We start from the raw sequence: 19,377 nt of genomic DNA on the forward strand, positions 1-19,377 counted from the left end.
GCCAGCGAAGCTCCTAGGACATCTGGCAAAAACAGTACAGTCCTCCTCTGGAGAGAAATAACTGTTCACAGCCCCGAGTCAGTCCACAGAAAGAGCAATTCACTGAATTTGCCAAATTTAGGCAGAAACACTCTTCTTTCCATCGCACAGTCTTTTTCTCTGTGCTCCCATTTTCCTTGCTGCACAGCCCTTCTTGGGTCTCTCCATTCTCTGTAACGTAAGGTACCTCTGCCCATTGGTAGTCTAATGTCTCCCCTTTTTATCTTTCCTTCAGCAGTGTCCAAGCAATGAGGTAGGCCAGAGACATCAAGTACTTTGTAAGATGCTATAAAAAAGAAAAAATGAGAACTGAACAACTAAAACTTTATAGAAATTGTTGAATACTCTTAATATAACATTCCAAACAAATAGCTATAAAATAAACAAACTTGTTAAATTAAGTGAAATTGGTCATTTGATAGTATTGATGGACAATTCTAAAAGTATCTAAGTGTAGGCAAAAAAAAAATATTTACAAATAATTAGATTAATATATATTAAAAAAAAAATCCAGAATATCCTACTTATAGGTATTTGACCAAAGAAATAGAAATCAAAATGCGGTATACACGAAATGGAATATTATTCAGCTGTCAAAAGGAATGAAGTTCTGTTACTATGTGATAACATGGATGAAACTTGAAGACATAATGTTGATGAAATAAGCCAGACACAAAAGGACAGATATAGTATGACCTCACTTATATGAAATATGTAGAACATAAAAATTCATGGTCAGAAACTAGAATACAGGTTACCAGGGGCCAGGTGTGGTGGGGAATGAGGAGTTAGTATTCAGTAGTTTCAGAGTTTCTATTTGGGGTGATGGAAATGCTTTGGCAGTAGACGGTGGTGATGTAGATACAGCTGTGTATGTAACTTACAAGAATAAAGGGAAAAAGCCATGGAACTATACAACACAAAGTGACCCTTACTATAAACAGTGTGCTGTAGTTAATAGGAGAATGCTGTCTTGTCAGTTGTGACAAAGGTACCAACTAATGCAGAAGGTTAATAGGGAAATGAGGTTTATATGAGAACTCTACATTCTGCATGATTTCTCTGTATAACTGCTATAATTAAAAAAAAAAAGAAAATAGAGTATATCATTTTTTTAATTTTTAATTTTTTAAATTATGATTATTCCATTCTACGTATATAATCAGTAATTCAGTGTCATCACATGGTTGCATATTCATCATCATGATCATTTCTTAGAACATTTGCCTCAATTCAGAAAAAGAAATAAAAAGAAAACAGAAAAAATTCATACATATGATACCCCTTACCCATCCCTTTCATTGATCACTAGTGTTTCAATCTAAATTTATTTTAATATTTGTTCCCTCTATTATTTATTTTTATTCCACATGTTTTATTGTCTGTTAGTAAGGTAGATAAAAGGAGCATCCGACACAAGGTTTTCACAATCACACAGTCACATTGTGGAAGCTATATCATTATACAGTTATCTTCAAGAAACATGGCTACTGGAACACAGCTCTATATTTTCAGGCAGTTCCCTCCAACCTCTCCATTACATCTTGACTAACAAGGTGATATCTATTTAATGCATAAGAATAACCTCCAGGAAAACCTCTCAACTCTGTTTGGAATCTCTCAGCCATTGATACTTTATTTTGTCTCATTTCACCCTTCCTTGATGCTGAGCTCATTCTGGGATTTCTGTCCCACATTGCCAGGAAGGTCCACACCCCTGGGAGTCATGTCTCATGTAGACAGGGGGAGGGTGGTGAGTTTGCTTGTCCTGATAGCTGAGAGAGAGAGGCCACATCTGAGCAACAAAAGAGGTTCTCTTGGGGGTGACTTTTAGGCCTAATTTTAAGTAGGCTTGACCTATCCTTTGTGAGGTTACGTTATATGAACAAACCCCAAGATTGGGGGCTCAGCCTATAGCTTTGGTTGTCTGCACTGCTTGTGAGAATATCAAGAATTCAACTTGGGGAAGTTGAATTTTCCCCATTTCTCACCATTCCCTGAAGGGGACTTTGCAAATACTTTTTTATTCACTGTTCAAGTCACTCTGGGATTTATCGGGACACCACTCTGGACAAACCAACAAAATCTCATGTCCTGCTCAAGGTTCCATGTACTTATGGTGTTCAATTAAGCTGTCTACAAAAGTTATATTAGGAAATGCATTAGTCAAAATATAAATTTTGTACCAAATAAACATTTTTTGCTTTAATCTCAGTGTGACAAGTCTTAACTGCATCTTAGTAGGAAAAAATGAAGAATAAATGTAATGAATTTACATTTCCAAAAGGAAGCAGAAGGAAATACTAAATATGAGAAGAAATAAATTAAATAAAAAGAAATAGGTATTGTTAATAAAGAAGCTGTTCACTGAACTGACGAACTATACATAGCTGTCACAATCAAACAGAAAAAAAAAAAAAGATAAGGCACAGATAGACCTATTAGGAAGGAAGAAAAACCGCGATACAATCCTAATTGTGATGGTGGAGTGAGACACTGCAGGGCTCCATCTCCCCACAGAATCTTGGAACAACCACCAGGCACTAACAAACGTCTTTCTTAAAGCTCCGGAAGACAGTTAAAGGATTACAGTACTAGGGCATGTGCCAAATCAAGAAAAAAGTGGCTTCAGAGCAGTAGGATCCCGTCATGCCCCGGCTGGCCCCTTCCCCATCTCCTTACTGCTGGCTGCTCCACACTTTCCATGTGGGTTCCTGGGCTTGGTTCTGGAGGGAGCAGAGTAACCCTCTTTCACATCCCAGGACCATGTGTGTCTGGCATAAACTATCTGGTGGCCTGAGGGACTGAAAGTAGGACACTGATTCCAGACTTGACTCACTTGAGCTTACCCTGCGTGTAGAAGTCGGCGCACAGAGCTCTCCTGCAGAATGTTGTGGGAGCGCAGCCAAGTTGGGCTGCCTAGGGCGAGGGATGACTGGCTGTAGGGCACAAAGTGCAGTGCCTGGACCTTGAGAAAACTGTTTTCCTAGGGGAGAGAAGGGCATGTGTATCCATGTAAAATGGGAAATTCCAAGGACTTCATACACAAGCCAAGTAAAGACACATGCAAAGAAAGGATCAGGGTGGTTCCTATACTTTGACCTTGAACTCTTCTCTTAACTTGTATGGAGAAACTCTAAAGGAGAATACTGGCACAGCTCAATCTGCAAAGACTAAGGAAGGTGTTTTTTTTTTTTTTTCCTTTTTTTTTTTTTCTTTTTTTGCTAACTCCTGACTTTTGAGAAAAGCTCTATTATGACACTAGTGGACACTGGCTTAAGGAACAGACACCTGAGAGTCTAAATTCCAGTGATAACACTTTGAAATATTAAAATGTCCAGGTTTCAAAAAAGTTATGAAATAACATACAAAGAAATGGGAAGCAATGGCCTGGGCAAAGGAGAACACTAAAACCTTAGAAACCATCGCTGGGGGAGGATTAGCCCTGGGGCAGATCAGAAAAAGACTTTTAAGAAATGGTCCTAAATATGTTCTGTGAGCTGAAGGGAAATATTCACAGAGAATGAAGGGAAATCAGGAAAATGATAGATGAACACAAAAAGATATCAATAGAGAAGTGGAAATTATAAAAAGGAACCAATCAGATCTGAGATCACAGTGATAAAAATTTAAAATTCCCGAGTGGAGTTTAACAGCAGATTAAAGCTGCTAAAAAATAAATAAATAAATCAGTGTGCTTGAAGAGAAGACAATTGAAATCATCTAGTCTGAGGAGCAGACGAAACAAAGAATGAAGAAAAGTGAAGAGAGCCCAAGGAATAGGTGGGATACCGTCAAGCATCCAGTGTATGCATTGTGAAAGTTCCAGAAGGTAGAGAAAAGGAGAAGGAGGCAGAGAAACCATTCCAAGAAATAATGGCCCCAAACGTCCCCAGTTTAAAGAAAGGTATGATGATACACATCTAAGATGCTCAATGAACTCCAACTAACAGGATAAACCCAAATAGACCCACATTGTGTCATATTACAGTTGAACTGTTGAATGCTATATTAGTTTGTAAGCTGCCAGAATGTGATATACCAGAACTGGAATGGCTTTTAAAAAGAAGAATTTAATAAGTTACAAGTATCCAGTTCTAAGGAAGTAAAATTCTCTAAATTTAAGGCACCAATAAGAGGTTATCGTCACTCAAGAAAGGCCACTGGGTCAGGAATATCTGTCAGCTGGGTGGTCACGTGGCTGGCATCTGCTGGCTCCATTGCTTTCAGCTCTGTTCTTTTGCGGGTTTCACACTTTTCTTCTCCTGAGCTGGCTTTCATCTCTTGGCTTCCGTTGGCTCTCTCCAGGTTCTGGCTTGCTTAACATCTCAGCCTGGTGTCTGCTGGATTCCAAGCATCTCCAAATATCCATGTCTTTGTTCTCTGAAGGAACTGTTCTCCAGCCATCTATATCTGTTCTCCTTATCAGTTCTGAGACTTCTGTCCTTTCTGACTCTTTCCAAAATGTTTCTTCTTTTAAAGGATTCCAGTAAACTAATCCAGAAAAATCTTAAAGATACTTTCTTTTAAACATTTTTATTGTGAAATTTAACATATATGTGTGTGTGTGTGTGTGTGTGTGTGTGTGTATAAAATGATAAATTGCAAAGTATATTGTAACAAGTAGCTGTAAAACAGATTTCAGAGTTTGATATGGGTTACACTTCCACAATTCTAGATTTTTCCTTCTAGCTGCTCCAAGATACTGGAGACTTAAAAGAAACATCAATATAATGATTCAGCTCATTATAAATGAGTCAAACTCATTTGTTAAGTCCTGTCTTCTCTGTTAAAACTTTTCTCCTTTGATCTTTCTCCCAGTTTATGTGGGCTATGTCCATTGGAATTTGTTCATGTTGGAAAAAATGTTGACAATATTGGGTAGAGATTGGAACTAGGTGATGTTCTGGAAAGGCTGGTCACTCTGGGTTTCAGGACTTATCTGGCCTAGGAACATTCTGGAGGTTGTAGGTTTCTGGAAAGTTACCCTAGTGCATGGAACCTTTGTAGAACTTTATATATTGCCCTGGGTGTTCTTTAGGATTGGCTGGAATGATTTTGGTTGGTGTTTTAGTTTGCTAGCTGCCGGAATGCAACACACCAGAGATGGATTGGCTTCTAATAAAAGGGGATTTATTTTGTTGGTTCTTCAGAGGAAAGGCAGCTAACTTTCCACTGAGGCTCTTTCTTATGTGGAAGGCACAGGATGGTCTCTGCTGGTCTTCTCTCCAGGCCCCTGGGTTCCAACAACTTTCCCCGGGGTGATTTCTTTCTCCATCTCCAAGGGCCCGGGCTGAGCTGCAAGTGCTGAGATGAGGAATGCCAAGCTGCTAGCCTGTGCTACATTGTGTTCTCTCATTTAAGCACAAGCCAATTAAGTTAAACGTCACTTATTGCAGCAGACATGCCTCCTAGCCGACTGCGGATGTAATTAGCAACAGATGAGATTCACCTACCATTGGCTCATGTCCACAGCAACAGAACTAGGTGCTTTCACCTGGCCAAGTTGACAACTGAATCTAACTACCACAGTTGGGGTTTGGCAAGTTATGATAGGTAGCAATGTCTGATGGAAGCTTGCATAAGAGTGACCTCCAAAATAGCCTCTTGACTCTATATGAACTTTCTCAGTAATGATACTTTTTACACTTCTTTTCCCCCTTTTGGTCAGGATGGAATTGTTGATTCCGTGGTGCCAGGGCCAGACTCATCCCAGGGAGCCATCTCTCACGTCGCCAGGGAGACTTTAACCACTGACATTCATCACTGGATGTCAAGTCCCACGTATGGGGAGGGCAATGATTTCAGTTATAGAGTTGGGTTTAGAGAGAGTGAGGTCACATCTGAGCAACAAAAGGGGTCCTCCAGAAGTAACTCTTAGGCAAACCTGTAAGTAAGCTAAGCTTCTCCACTACCTACATATGCTTCACAAGAGTAAACCTCAGGATCAAGGGATTGACCTGTTAATTGGGCGTTGCTAATGTTTGACACAGTATCAGGGTTTCCCCCAGTGGTAAAGTTTAATAGTTCTGTATTTTTCTCTCCCATCCCTCAAGCGACTTTGTGAATACTTTTTGATTATCTGCTTACTATATTCTAGGATATATCCAGGCATTGCATTAACTACACAGGATTAAAGACCCTCATTCTTATTCTGGGCTCCCTGTGTTTCGGTTGTTCAAATGAGCTATCCAGACAGGTTGAGTTAGATTATGTGCTACAGAAAATTTAGGTTCCAGACAAAATAAACCTTTCTTCCTTTGATCTCAAAGAGTAGGTATGGTTCTAAAATATAGACAAGGTCTTCCTTACTGCTGTGTTCGGAATTACTGTAATCCCGACCTGATCAGCTTCATTCTTATCTCTAAGTATCAGGTTATGCATATATAAAACATCCTCTCAAAATCCAGAAATAATAATTACCACTCTCAACTAAATATGTCTACTATAAGAGCTTACAGTCTAGGCCCATATTTTTTCAAGTATTTTCTAAAGGAGACCATACAATAGTTGTTCTTTTGTTTCTGGCTTATTTTATTTTACAAAATGGCCCACAGGTTCATTCACATCATTGCAGGCCTCATGACTTCATTCCTTTTTGTAGCAGCACAATATTTGATCATATGTATACACCATTGTTCGCCAATCTACTTCTCAGTCAGCGCGTCCTTCAGCCACCTGCATTCATCAGGCATCAGGTATAATGCCCAAATTCCATAGTCTATCAACATTCTTAATTTTAGATAATTTCATTGTTCTCAAGAGAAAGATAACCAATAAACACACCTTCACCAAATAGGAAATCTAAACTTCCCCTTAACTCTTGTCCCTCCCCCCATTATTTACCCCTGGTCTTGCTGTGGTACTGCTGATGTTTTCCTGTTAAACATAGCCCATAGCATGCAGTAGCAGTTTTCCCCTTGTACCCACACTCTTTGTACATGAGTCATACCTTTGAAGTAGTTCTTGCAAGAACTAATACATATTTTTAGTGTTAATCAGTGGGACATGTAGGTCTATACAACCCTTTTCAATCTTCATCTTCAATATGGTAATATTACTTATAGACCCACTAGAGAACTGCCTTCACTTCTTTCTATTCCCTTACATTGGAGTTCAATCTCATTAGCTAACCATTCACCCATCTCTAGCTTCTGTGTATCTCTAAGTCCCCTATATTCTTTATTATAAGCCTCTGATTTTACCTTTACCATGGTCATAAAAATGGAGTCATACAGTATCTGTCCTTTAGTGTCTGGCTTATTTCACTCAGCATTATGTCATCAAGGCTCATCCATCTTGTCATGTGCTTTAGGACACCCTTTCATCTTATTGCTGTATAATAATCCATCGTATGTATGTACCACATTTTGTTAATCTATTTATCTGTTCTTGGGCACTTGGTTTGTTTCCATCTTTTTGGGATTGTGAATAATGCTGCTATGAACATTGGTGCGCAAATGTCTGTTTGTGTCACTGCTTTCAGATCTTCTGGGTATATACCAAATAGTAGTATTGCTGGGTCATAGTGCAACTCAATATTTAGTTTCCTAAGCAGCTGCCAAACTGTCTTCCATAGTTGCTGTACCATTATACATTCCCACCAGTAGTACATAAGTGTCGTGGTTTCTCCACATCCTCTCCAACATTTGTAGTTTCCTTTTTTTTAATAGCAGCCATTCTTATAGGTGTGAGGTGGTATCTCATTGTAGTCTTGGTTTGTATTTCCCTTATAGCTAATGAAAATGACATCTTTTCATGTGCTTTTTATCTATCTATCTGTCTATCAATTTATTTTTGGTTGCATGGTCCCAGAATCAAACCTGTGTCTGCCACATGAAAGGCGAGCATTCTACCACTGAACCACTCGTGCACCCTCTTCATGTGCTTTTTGGCCATCTGTATTTGTTCTCCAGAAAAATGCCTATTCATATCTTCAGCCCATTTTATGATTGGGTTATTTTTTCTTTTGATGTTGAGTTGTATGATTTCTTTATGTATACAGGAAATCAAACTTTTGTCCCATGTGTGATTTCCAAGTATTTTCTCCCATTGTGTTGGCTGCCTTTTCACCTTTTTGACAAAGTCTTTTGAAATGCAGAAGCATTTGATTTTGAGGAGTTCCCATTTGAGTATTTTTTTCTTTGGTTGCCTGGGCTTTGGGTATAAAGTTTAGGAAGCTACCTCCTATTACTAGGTCTTGAAGATGCTGCCCTACATTTTCTTCTAGAAGGTTTATGGTACTGATTTTTATATGTAAGCGTTTAGTTCCCTTTGACTTAATTTTTGTATAGGGTATCAGGTGTAAAGGTCCTCTTTAATTCTTTTGACTATTGATATCCAGTTCTCCCATGCCCATTTGTTGAAAAGACTACTTTGTCCAGTTCAGTGGATTTGAGGGCTTTGTCGAAGATCAGTTGACCATAGATTTGGTGATCTATTTCTGTAATCTGGATTTGATTTCATTGATCAATATTTCTGTGTTTTTGCCAGTACCATGCTGTTTTTGACCACTATGGCTTTACAGTAAGTTTTAAAATCAGGAAGTGTTTATCCTCCCACTTTGTTCTTCTTCTTCTTTTTTTTTTTTACATGGGCAGGCACTGGGAATCGAACCCGGGTCCTCAGGTTTGGCAGGCAAGCATTCTTACCTGCTGAGCCACCGTGGCCCGCTGTTCTTCTTTTTTTAGGATGCTTTTGGCTATTCAGGGTCTCTGTCCCTTCACGATGAATTTGCTACCTAACTTTTTCAAATCTTCAAAGCAGATTGATGGAAATTTGATCGGTACTGCATTGAATCTGTAGATCAGTTTGGGTAGAGTTGACATCTTAACTACATTTAACCTTCCTGTCCATGAGTAGGGAATGTCCTTGCATGTATTTAGATTTTCTTTGATTTCTTTTAGCAATGTTATGTACTTTTCTGTGTACAAGTCCTTTACATCCCTACTTAAGTTCATTCCTAGGTACTTCATTCTTTTAGTTGCAATTTTGAATGAAATTTTTTCCTTAATTGACTCCTCAGGTCATTTCTTATGTATAGAAACATACTGAGTTTTGCATGTTAATTTTATATCTCGCCACCTTGATGAATTCGTTAGCTCAAATAACTTTGCTGTAGATTTCTCAGCATCTTCCTACTATAGTATCATATTATCTCCCAATAATGGGAGTTTTACAGCTTCCTTTCCAATTTGGATGCCTTTTATTTCTTTGTCCTGTCTCATTGCTGTAGCTAGAACTTCTAGCACAGTGTTAATAATAGTGGTGACAGTGGGCATCTTGTCTTTTTCCTGATCTTAGGGAGAAGGCTTTCAGTCTCTCTCATTGAGTACGTTGCCGGCTATCAGTTTTTCATATATTCCCTTTATCATATTGCGGAAGTTACCTTTGATACCTACCTTTTTTTTTTTAATGTGATCATTCAGTTCTGATACCTACCTTTTGAAGTGTTTTTATCAGAAAACAATGCTGAATTTTGTTGCATGCTTTTTCAGCATCAGTCAAGATGATGTGATTTTCCTGTTTCAATTTGTTAATGTACTGTATTACATTAATTGATTTTCTTATATTGAACCATACTTGTATCCTGGCATAAACCCCACTTGCCAGGGTTTTATATTAATTATATTAAAAAGATATAATTTTTTTAATGTGTTGTTTGATTTGATTTGCTAGTATATTGTTCAGAATTTTTGCATTGATGTTCATTAGGGAGATTGCCCTGTAGTTTTCCTTTCTTATAGCATCTTTACCCGGTTTTGGTATTAACGTGATGTTAGCTTCATATGATGAGTTAGGTAGTGTTCCTTTTTTCCTCAAGTTTTTTGGAAAAGTTTGAGCAGGATTGATGTTAGTTTTTTTTGGAATGTTTGATAAAATTACCCTGTGAAGCCATCTGGCCCTGGGCTTTTCTTTGTAGGAAGATTTTTGACGACTGATTGACTCTTTACTTGTGATTAGTGTGTTGAGATCTATTTCTTCCTGAGCCAGTGTAGCTTGTTCATGTGTTTCCAGGAATTTGTCCAGTTTATCTAAGTTGTCTAATTTGTTGGCATGTGGTTGTTCATAATGTCATCTTATGATTTTTTAAAAATTTCTTCAGGGTTTGTGGTAATGATCCCCTCTCATTTCTGATTTTGTTTATTTGTATCATCTCTCCTTTTTTCTTTGTCACCTTTGAGTGGTCCATTGAGTTTATTGGTTTTCTCAAAGAACCAGCTTTTGGTTTTATTGACTCATTCTGTTGCTTTTTTGTTTTCCCATTCATTTATTTCTGCTTTAATCCTTGTTATTTTTCTTCTTCTATTTGCTTTGGGGTTAATTTGCTGTTCTTTCTCAAGTTCCTTCAGGTGAGCAGTCAAGTCCTCAGATTTTGTTCTTTTTTTATAGGCATTTAGGGCAATACATTTCCCTCTCAGCACAGCCTTTGTCGCATCCCATGAGTTCTGATATTTTGTATTCTCCTTTTCATTGATCTCTTGGCAGCTACCAGTTTCTCTAGCAATTTCTTCTTTGACACCTGGTTGTTTAAGTGTGTTAATTTCCATACATTCATGAAAGTTCTGGTTCTTTGATGGTTTTTTATTTCCAACATCATTCCACTGTAATCAGAGAATGTGCTTTGAATAATTTCAAATTATTCAATGTTTTTAAATCTGTAAAGACCTGTTTTGTGCCCCAGCATATGATCTATCCTGCAGAATGTTCCATGAGCATTAGAGAAGAATGTATAGCCTGGTAATTTGAGATAATGAACTATATATGTCTGTTAGGTCTAATTTATTTATCAGATTAAGTTCTCTGTTTCCTTGTTCTGTCTTCAGAGGAGAGTGGTGTATTGAATTTTCCTACTATTATTGTTGAAACATCTATTACTCCCTTCAGTTTTGCCAGTGTCTGTCTCACGTACTTTGGAGCTCTTTGATTGGAACTAGAACTTCTGATTGTTATTTCTTCTTGGTGAATTGTCCCTTTGATTAGTATATAGTGTCCTTCTTTGTCTGATATTAGTATAGCTACTCCTGCTTTCTTTTGGTCACATATTGTGTGGAACACCTTTTTCCATCTTTTCACTTTCAATCTGTTTGTATCCTTGAAGATGATGAGTCTCTTGGAAGCAACATATAGCTGGGTTCTATTTCTTTTTTTTTTTTTTTTTATTAATTAAAAAAAGAATTAACAAAACAATTAGAAATCATTCCAATCTACATGTACAATCAGTAATTCTTAATAACATCACATAGTTGCATATTCATCATTTCTTAGTACATTTGCATCAATTTAGAAAAAGAAATAAAAAAACAACAGAATAAGAATTAAAACAATAATAGAAAGAAAAAAAAACAAAAAAAACAAAAACAAAAAACCTATACCTCACATGCAGCTTCATTCAGTGTTTTAACATAATTGCATTACAATTGGGTAGTATTGTGCTGTCCATTTCTGAGTTTTTATATCCAGTCCCGTTGTACAGTCTGTATCCCTTCATCTCCAATTATCCCTTCTCTTTTTTTTTTTTTTAATTAACGGAAAAAAAGAAATTAACCCAACATTTAGAGATCATACCATTCTACACATGCAATCATTAATTCTTAACATCATCACATAGATGCATGATCATCATTTCTTAGTACATTTGCATTGGTTTAGAAGAACTAGCAACATAACCGAAAAAGATATAGAATGTTAATATAGAGAAAAAAATAAAAGTAATAATAGTAAAATCAAAACAAAACAAAACAAAACAAAACAAAAACCTATAGCTCAGATGCAGCTTCATTCAGTGTTTTAACATGATTACTTTACAATTAGGTATTATTGTGCTGTCCATTTTTGAGTTTTTGTATCTAGTCCTGTTGCACAGTCTGTATCCCTTCAGCTTCAATTACCCATTGTCTTACCCTGTTTCTAACTCCTGCTGAACTCTGTTACCAATGACATATTTCAAGTTTATTCTCGAATGTCCGTTCACATCAGTGGGACCATACAGTATTTGTCCTTTAGTTTTTGGCTGGATTCACTCAGCATAATATTCTCTAGGTCCATCCATGTTATTACATGGTTCATAAGTTTATCTTGTCTTAAAGCTGCATAATATTCCATCGTATGTATATACCACAGTTTGTTTAGCCACTCTTCTGTTGATGGAGATTTTGGCTGTTTCCATCTCTTTGCAATTGTAAATAATGCTGCTATAAACATTGGTGTGCAAATGTCCGTTTGTGTCTTTGCCCTTAAGTCCTTTGAGTAGATACCTAGCAATGGTATTGCTGGGTCGTATGGCAATTCCATATTCAGCTTTTTGAGGAACCGCCAAACTGCCTTCCACAGTGGTTGCACCCTTTGACATTCCCACCAACAGTGGATAAGTGTGCCTCTTTTTCCGCATCCTCTCCAGCACTTGTCATTTTCTGTTTTGTTGATAATGGCCATTCTGGTGGGTGTGAGATGATATCTCATTGTGGTTTTGATTTGCATTTCTCTAATGGCCAGGGACATTGAGCATCTCTTCATGTGCCTCTTGGCCATCCGTATTTCCTCTTCTGAGAGGTGTCTGTTCAAGTCTTTTTCCCATTTTGTAATTGGGTTGGCTGTCTTTTTGTTGTTGAGATGAACAATCTCTTTATAAATTCTGGATACTAGACCTTTATCTGATATATCATTTCCAAATATTGTCTCCCATTGTGAAGGCTGTCTTTCTACTTTCTTGATGAAGTTCTTTGATGCACAAAAGTGTTTAATTTTGAGGAGTTCCCATTTATTTATTTCCTTCTTCAGTGCTCTTGCTTTAGGTTTAAGGTCCATAAAACCGCCTCCAGTTGTAAGATCCATAAGATATCTCCCAACATTTTCCTCTAACTGTTTTATGGTCTTAGACCTAATGTTTAGATCTTTGATCCATTTTGAGTTAACTTTTGTATAGGGTGTGAGAGATGGGTCTTCTTTCATTCTTTTGCATATGGATATCCAGTTCTCTAGGCACCATTTATTGAAGAGACTGCTCTGTCCCAGGTGAGTTGGCTTGACTGCCTTATCAAAGATCAAATGTCCATAGATGAGAGGGTCTATATCTGAGCACTGTATTCGATTCCATTGGTCGATATATCTATCTTGATGCCAATACCATGCTGTTTTGACCACTGTGGCTTCATAATATGCCTTAAAGTCCGGCAGCCCAAGACCTCCAGCTTCGTTTTTTTCCCTCAACATGTTTTTAGCAATTTGGGGCACCCTGCCCTTCCAGATAAATTTGCTTATTGGTTTTTCTATTTCTGAAAAATAAGTTGTTGGGATTTTGATTGGTATTGCATTGAATCTGTAAATCAATTTAGGTAGGATTGACATCTTAACTATATTTAGTCTTCCAATCCATGAACACGGTATGCCCTTCCATCTATTTAGGTCTTCTGTGATTTCTTTTAACAGTTTTTTGTAGTTTTCTTTATATAGGTTTTTTGTCTCTTTAGTTAAATTTATTCCTAGGTATTTTATTCTTTTAGTTGCAATTGTAAATGGGATTCGTTTCTTGATTTCCCCCTCCGCTTGTTCATTACTAGTGTATAGAAATGCTACAGATTTTTGAATGTTGATCTTGTAACCTGCTACTTTGCTGTACTCATTTATTAGCTCTAGTAGTTTTGTTGTGGATTTTTCCGGGTTTTCAACGTATAGTATCATATCGTCTGCAAACAGTGATAGTTTTACTTCTTCCTTTCCAATTTTGATGCCTTGTATTTCTTTTTCTTGTCTAATTGCTCTGGCTAGAACCTCCAACACAATGTTGAATAATAGTGGTGATAGTGGACATCCTTGTCTTGTTCCTGATCTTAGGGGGAAAGTTTTCAATTTTTCCCCATTGAGGATGATATTAGCTGTGGGTTTTTCATATATTCCCTCTATCATTTTAAGGAAGTTCCCTTGTATTCCTATCTTTTGAAGTGTTTTCAACAGGAAAGGATGTTGAATCTTGTCGAATGCCTTCTCTGCATCAATTGAGATGATCATGTGATTTTTCTGCTTTGATTTGTTGATATGGTGTATTACATTAATTGATTTTCTTATGTTGAACCATCCTTGCATACCTGGGATGAATCCTACTTGGTCATGATGTATAATTCTTTTAATGTGTTGTTGGATACGATTTGCTAGAATTTTATTGAGGATTTTTGCATCTGTATTCATTAGAGAGATTGGTCTGTAGTTTTCTTTTTTTGTAATATCTTTGCCTGGTTTTGGTATGAGGGTGATGTTGGCTTCATAGAATGAATTAGGTAGTTTTCCCTCCACTTCGATTTTTTTGAAGAGTTTGAAGAGAATTGGTACTAATTCTTTCTGGAACGTTTGGTAGAATTCACATGTGAAGCCATCTGGTCCTGGACTTTTCTTTTTAGGAAGCTTTTGAATGACTAATTCAATTTCTTTACTTGTGATTGGTTTGTTGAGGTCATCTATGTCTTCTTGAGTCAAAGTTGGTTGTTCATGTCTTTCCAGGAACCCGTCCATTTCCTCTAAATTGTTGTATTTATTAGCGTAAAGTTGTTCATAGTATCCTGTTATTACCTCCTTTATTTCTGTGAGGTCAGTAGTTAAGTCTCCTCTTCCATTTCTGATCTTATTTATTTGCATCCTCTCTCTTCTTCTTTTTGTCAATCTTGCTAAGGGCCCATCAATCTTATTGATTTTCTCATAGAACCAACTTCTGGCCTTATTGATTTTCTCTATTGTTTTCATGTTTTCAATTTCATTTATTTGTGCTCTAATCTTTGTTATTTCTTTCCTTTTGCTTGCTTTGGGGTTAGCTTGCTGTTCTTTCTCCAGTTCTTCCAAATGGATAGTTAATTCCTGAATTTTTGCCTTTTCTTCTTTTCTGATATAGGCATTTAGAGCAATAAATTTCCCTCTTAGCACTGCCTTTGCTGCGTCCCATAAGTTTTGATATGTTGTGTTTTCATTTTCATTCGCCTCGAGGTATTTGCTAATTTCTCTTGCAATTTCTTCTTTGACCCAGTCGTTGTTTAGGAGTGTGTTGTTGAGCCTCCACGTATTTGTAAATTTTCTGGCACTCTGCCTATTATTGATTTCCAACATCATTCCTTTATGGTCCGAGAAAGTGTTGTGTAAGATTTCAATCTTTTTAAATTTGTTAAGACTTGCTTTGTGACCCAGCATATGGTCTATCTTTGAGAATGATCCATGAGCACTTGAGAAAAAGGTGTATCCTGCTGTTGTGGGATGTAATGTCCTATAAATGTCTATTAAGTCTAGTTCATTTATAGTAATATTCAGATTCTCTATTTCTTTGTTGATCCTCTGTCTAGATGTTCTGTCCCTTGATGAGAGTGGTGAGTTGAAGTCTCCAACTATTATGGTATATGAGTCTATTTCCCTTTTCAGTGTTTGCAGTATATTCCTCACGTATTTTGGGGCATTCTGATTCGGTGCGTAAATATTTATGATTGTTATGTCTTCTTGTTTAATTGTTCCTTTTATTAGTATATAGTGTCCTTCTTTGTCTCTTTTAACTGTTTTACATTTGAAGTCTAATTTGTTGGATATTAGTATAGCCACTCCTGCTCTTTTCTGGTTGTTATTTGCATGAAATATCTTTTCCCAACCTTTCACTTTCAACCTATGTTTATCTTTGGGTCTAAGATGTGTTTCCTGTAGACAGCATATAGAAGGATCCTGTTTTTTAATCCATTCTGCCAATCTATGTCTTTTGATTGAGGTATTCAGTCCATTGACATTTAGTGTTATTACTGTTTGGATAATATTTTCCTCTAACATTTTGCCTTTTGTATTATATATATCATATCTGATTTTCCTTCTTTCTACACTCTTTTCCATATCTCTCTCTTCTGTCTTTTTGTATCTGACTCTAGTGCTCCCTTTAGTATTTCTTGCAGAGCTGGTCTCTTGGTCACAAATTCTTTCAGTGACTTTTTGTCTGAGAATGTTTTAATTTCTCCCTCATTTTTGAAGGATAATTTTGCTGGATATTGGAGTCTTGGTTGGCAGTTTTTCTCTTTTAGTATTTTAAATATATCATCCCACTGTCTTCTAGCTTCCATGGTTTCTGCTGAGAAATCTACACAAAGTCTTATTGGGTTTCCCTTGTATGTAATGGATTGTTTTTCTCTTGCTGCTTTCAAGATCTTCTCTTTCTCTTTGACCTCTGACATTCTAACTAGTAAGTGTCTTGGAGAACGCCTATTTGGGTCTAATCTCTTTGGGGTGCGCTGCACTTCTTGGATCTGTAATTTTAGGTCTTTCATAAGAGTTGGGAAATTTTCAGTGATAATTTCTTCCATTAGTTTTTCTCCTCCTTTTCCCTTCTCTTCTCCTTCTGGGACACCCACAACACGTATATTTGTGCGGTTCATATTGTCCTTGAGTTCCCTGATACCCTGTTCAAATTTTTCCATTCTTTTCCCGATAGTTTCTGTTTCTTTTTGGAATTCAGATGTTCCATCCTCCAAATCACTAATTCTATCTTCTGTCTCTTTTAATCTATCATTGTAGCTATCCATTATTTTTTCTATGTTTGCTACTTTATCCTTCACTTCCATAAGTTCTGCGATTTGTTTTTTCAGTTTTTCTATTTCTTCTTTATGTTCGGCCCATGTCCTCTTCATGTCCTCCCTCAATTTATCGATTTCATTTTTGAAGAGGTTTTCCATTTCTGTTCGTATATTCAGCATTAGTTGTCTCAGCTCTTGTGTCTCATTTGAGCTATTGGTTTGTTCCTTTGACTGAGCCATATTCTCAATCTTTTGAGCGTGGACAGTTATCTTCTGCTGCTGGCGTCTGGTCATTTATTCAGATTTCTCTTGGTGTTGGACCCAGCAAGGTTGTAATATTTTTCTGTGAAATCTCTGGGTTCTGTTTTTCTTATTCTGCCCAGTAGGTGGCGCTCGTGGCACACGTTTGTCTGCGGGTCCCACCAGTAAAAGGTGCTGTGGGACCTTAAACTTTGGAAAACTCTCGCCGTCCTGGGGGTTCGCTAGCCGAAGCGGCTTGAGCCGGCCCGGGGTCCGAACGCAGGGAGGGTTGCTGGTCGCCGCAGCCAGGGAAAGAGCCCGTCCGAATTTCCTAGTCGGCCCTGGGCAACACGCGTGGCGGGAGGGCGCCAGCGACAGCGGCCCGCCCGAGAGAGTGCACGTTCCCCGGGAGTCACGGGGTCACCGTTCTCCGCGGCCTGGGGGTTTCCGATCCAATTCTCTCAGTTGGTCCGGGGGCTGCACGTGGTGTGGGCGCCAGTCGCCTTGGTTTCAGGGGACCACCTCTCTAATTCTCCCAGCCGGCCCGGGAAGGGGGAAGGGAGTAACTCCGGCCGCTTGCCAACCCGCCCGGTAAGGCCCGTGTGCCTCGGCGATCTCACCCGAGCTGCTTCTCTCAGCCAGCCAGCCGTTCCGGGATGGGGTACGCTGTCTTTTTTATCTCTGTTGTGGCTTTGGGCGCTTTCTGTATCGTTTCTACTCCCCTAGTAGGTGTCCTGGAGAAGAAACTAAGATCCGCGCGTCTTACTAAGCCGCCATCTTCCAGGAAGTCCTGGGTTCTATTTCTTAATCCTTTCTGCCAATCTGTATCTTTCAATTGGCAAGTTTAGTCCAGTTAATTGGCAAATTCAGTCCAAAGTTGTTATTGTAAAGACATTTCTTAAGTCCACCATCTTATCCTTTGGATTTTGTCAGATCTGTTATATTCTTTTCCCTCTTTCTCTTTTTATCCATTAAATTACCGTTGTTGGTACTCTTCAGTTCCATGCCCTTTTTCAAACTTTCCTCTCCTGTCTTTTTTTATTTTTTCAGCGAGCAGAACTCCCTTTGATATTTCTTATGGGGCTGGTCTCTTGTTGACAAATTCTCTCAGCATTTGTTTGTGTGTGAAACTTTGAATCTTCCTCAACATATATAGCCTAAAAAAGAATTTTCTTATTATAACATGAATACTCTAAGGTTGCTGTAGCAAATAACCTACAGGATGGTGCACTCTTAGGAGCATTTCCATTAAAATCAAGAATAAGTTGAGAATTTCAGCTTTATTGGCATTCATTCCAGCATTGCAGAATGTTCTGGCTAACCTAGTCATACAAAAATGTAGAAATGAAAGCTGTAAGATTGGGAAGGGAGAAACAGAACTGACATTATTGACAGATGATCTAATTGTCTGCATAGAAAATCCCAAGGATATTTATATGTACACAAGTAGAGCTAACAAGACTATTCAGCAAGATTGCTGAATAAAAGATCTGTATATAAAAATCAGCCCATTTTTGTATAACTAATAATAAAGAATTAGGAAATGTTTAAAAGGATATTATTTAAAGTGTCATTAAAAATGGTTATTGACCTAATAATAAATCTAAGAAATAATTGTTTTCCTTTCACTTCTGGGGGCCTTGTTGCATTCCTTACTTGGTTATCACACTGTTCTCAGGGAATCACATCATTATAATTTATTAAACATCTAAACTTTCTGTGGTATGAGCAATTAAAAAACACCATTTATTTGTAAATTTGAGTATTTACAAATTATGTAACCATGCAGTAAAATACTCCATTCTCTACCTAATATTTAACTACTTATTTTGTTCTATATACTGTGCTTCGGAGAGTAAACTTTTTGACCTCGAAGGAATAATGAAGTATAGAATGGGAGTGTAAGCATGTAAGTGATGGAAGTGTTCCATTTGCTGTAATGTAAATGCACATTACAGTGAGGGCATAAAGGAGTCAGCCTGTTGCAAGTGCAGAGTCCCTGATGACTTCATAGAATAGATAAGATCTTGAGGCAAGTCTCCAGGAAGCGGTACTTACTGCACTGTTTACTCCTTTATAATTTAACGCCAAAGGGTGGAACTTCACCATTAAAAAGAGGCAAAGGCATATGGGATCAGCCTAGTCAGATAGAAAGCATATAGTAAAATGATGCATTTAAGCACACATTTATAAATAATTTACATTAAATGTAATGAGTACAAATGAAGAACTGTTCATCAAATGACACCATAAAGAGAATGAAGAGACAAGCCATAGAATGGGATAAGATATTTGCAACACATATAACCAACAATGGGATCATATCCAAAATATTTAAAGGACTCCTAAACATCAGTAAAGGAAATAGACAACTCAATAGAAATACGGGCAAGAGATTTAATTTAAGCAGGTATTTGTGGAGTGACATTTGGTGTTTTATCTACTAATGTTGGACCTACTCATGGCCCATTACCTGGTTATGTGCCCAACAAAACTGTGTGCTTGTATGTATCAGAGGCATTGGATAGAATGTCCAAAGCATCACTATTTGTGGTAGCCTCAAACTGGAAATAAC

General features: G+C 37.6%; 1 protein-coding gene across 4 annotated transcripts in view; it reads left to right on the top strand.

Annotated features, from left to right (window-relative positions):
- The window catches only part of ENAH (ENAH actin regulator), a 191,591-nt gene that overhangs the window by 104,509 nt on the left and 67,705 nt on the right, over positions 1 to 19,377 (top strand). The gene's annotated exons all lie outside the window — the stretch shown is intronic.

The sequence above is a fragment of the Tamandua tetradactyla genome, chromosome 7, assembly GCF_023851605.1.
Source record: "Tamandua tetradactyla isolate mTamTet1 chromosome 7, mTamTet1.pri, whole genome shotgun sequence".
NCBI lineage: Eukaryota > Metazoa > Chordata > Mammalia > Pilosa > Myrmecophagidae > Tamandua > Tamandua tetradactyla.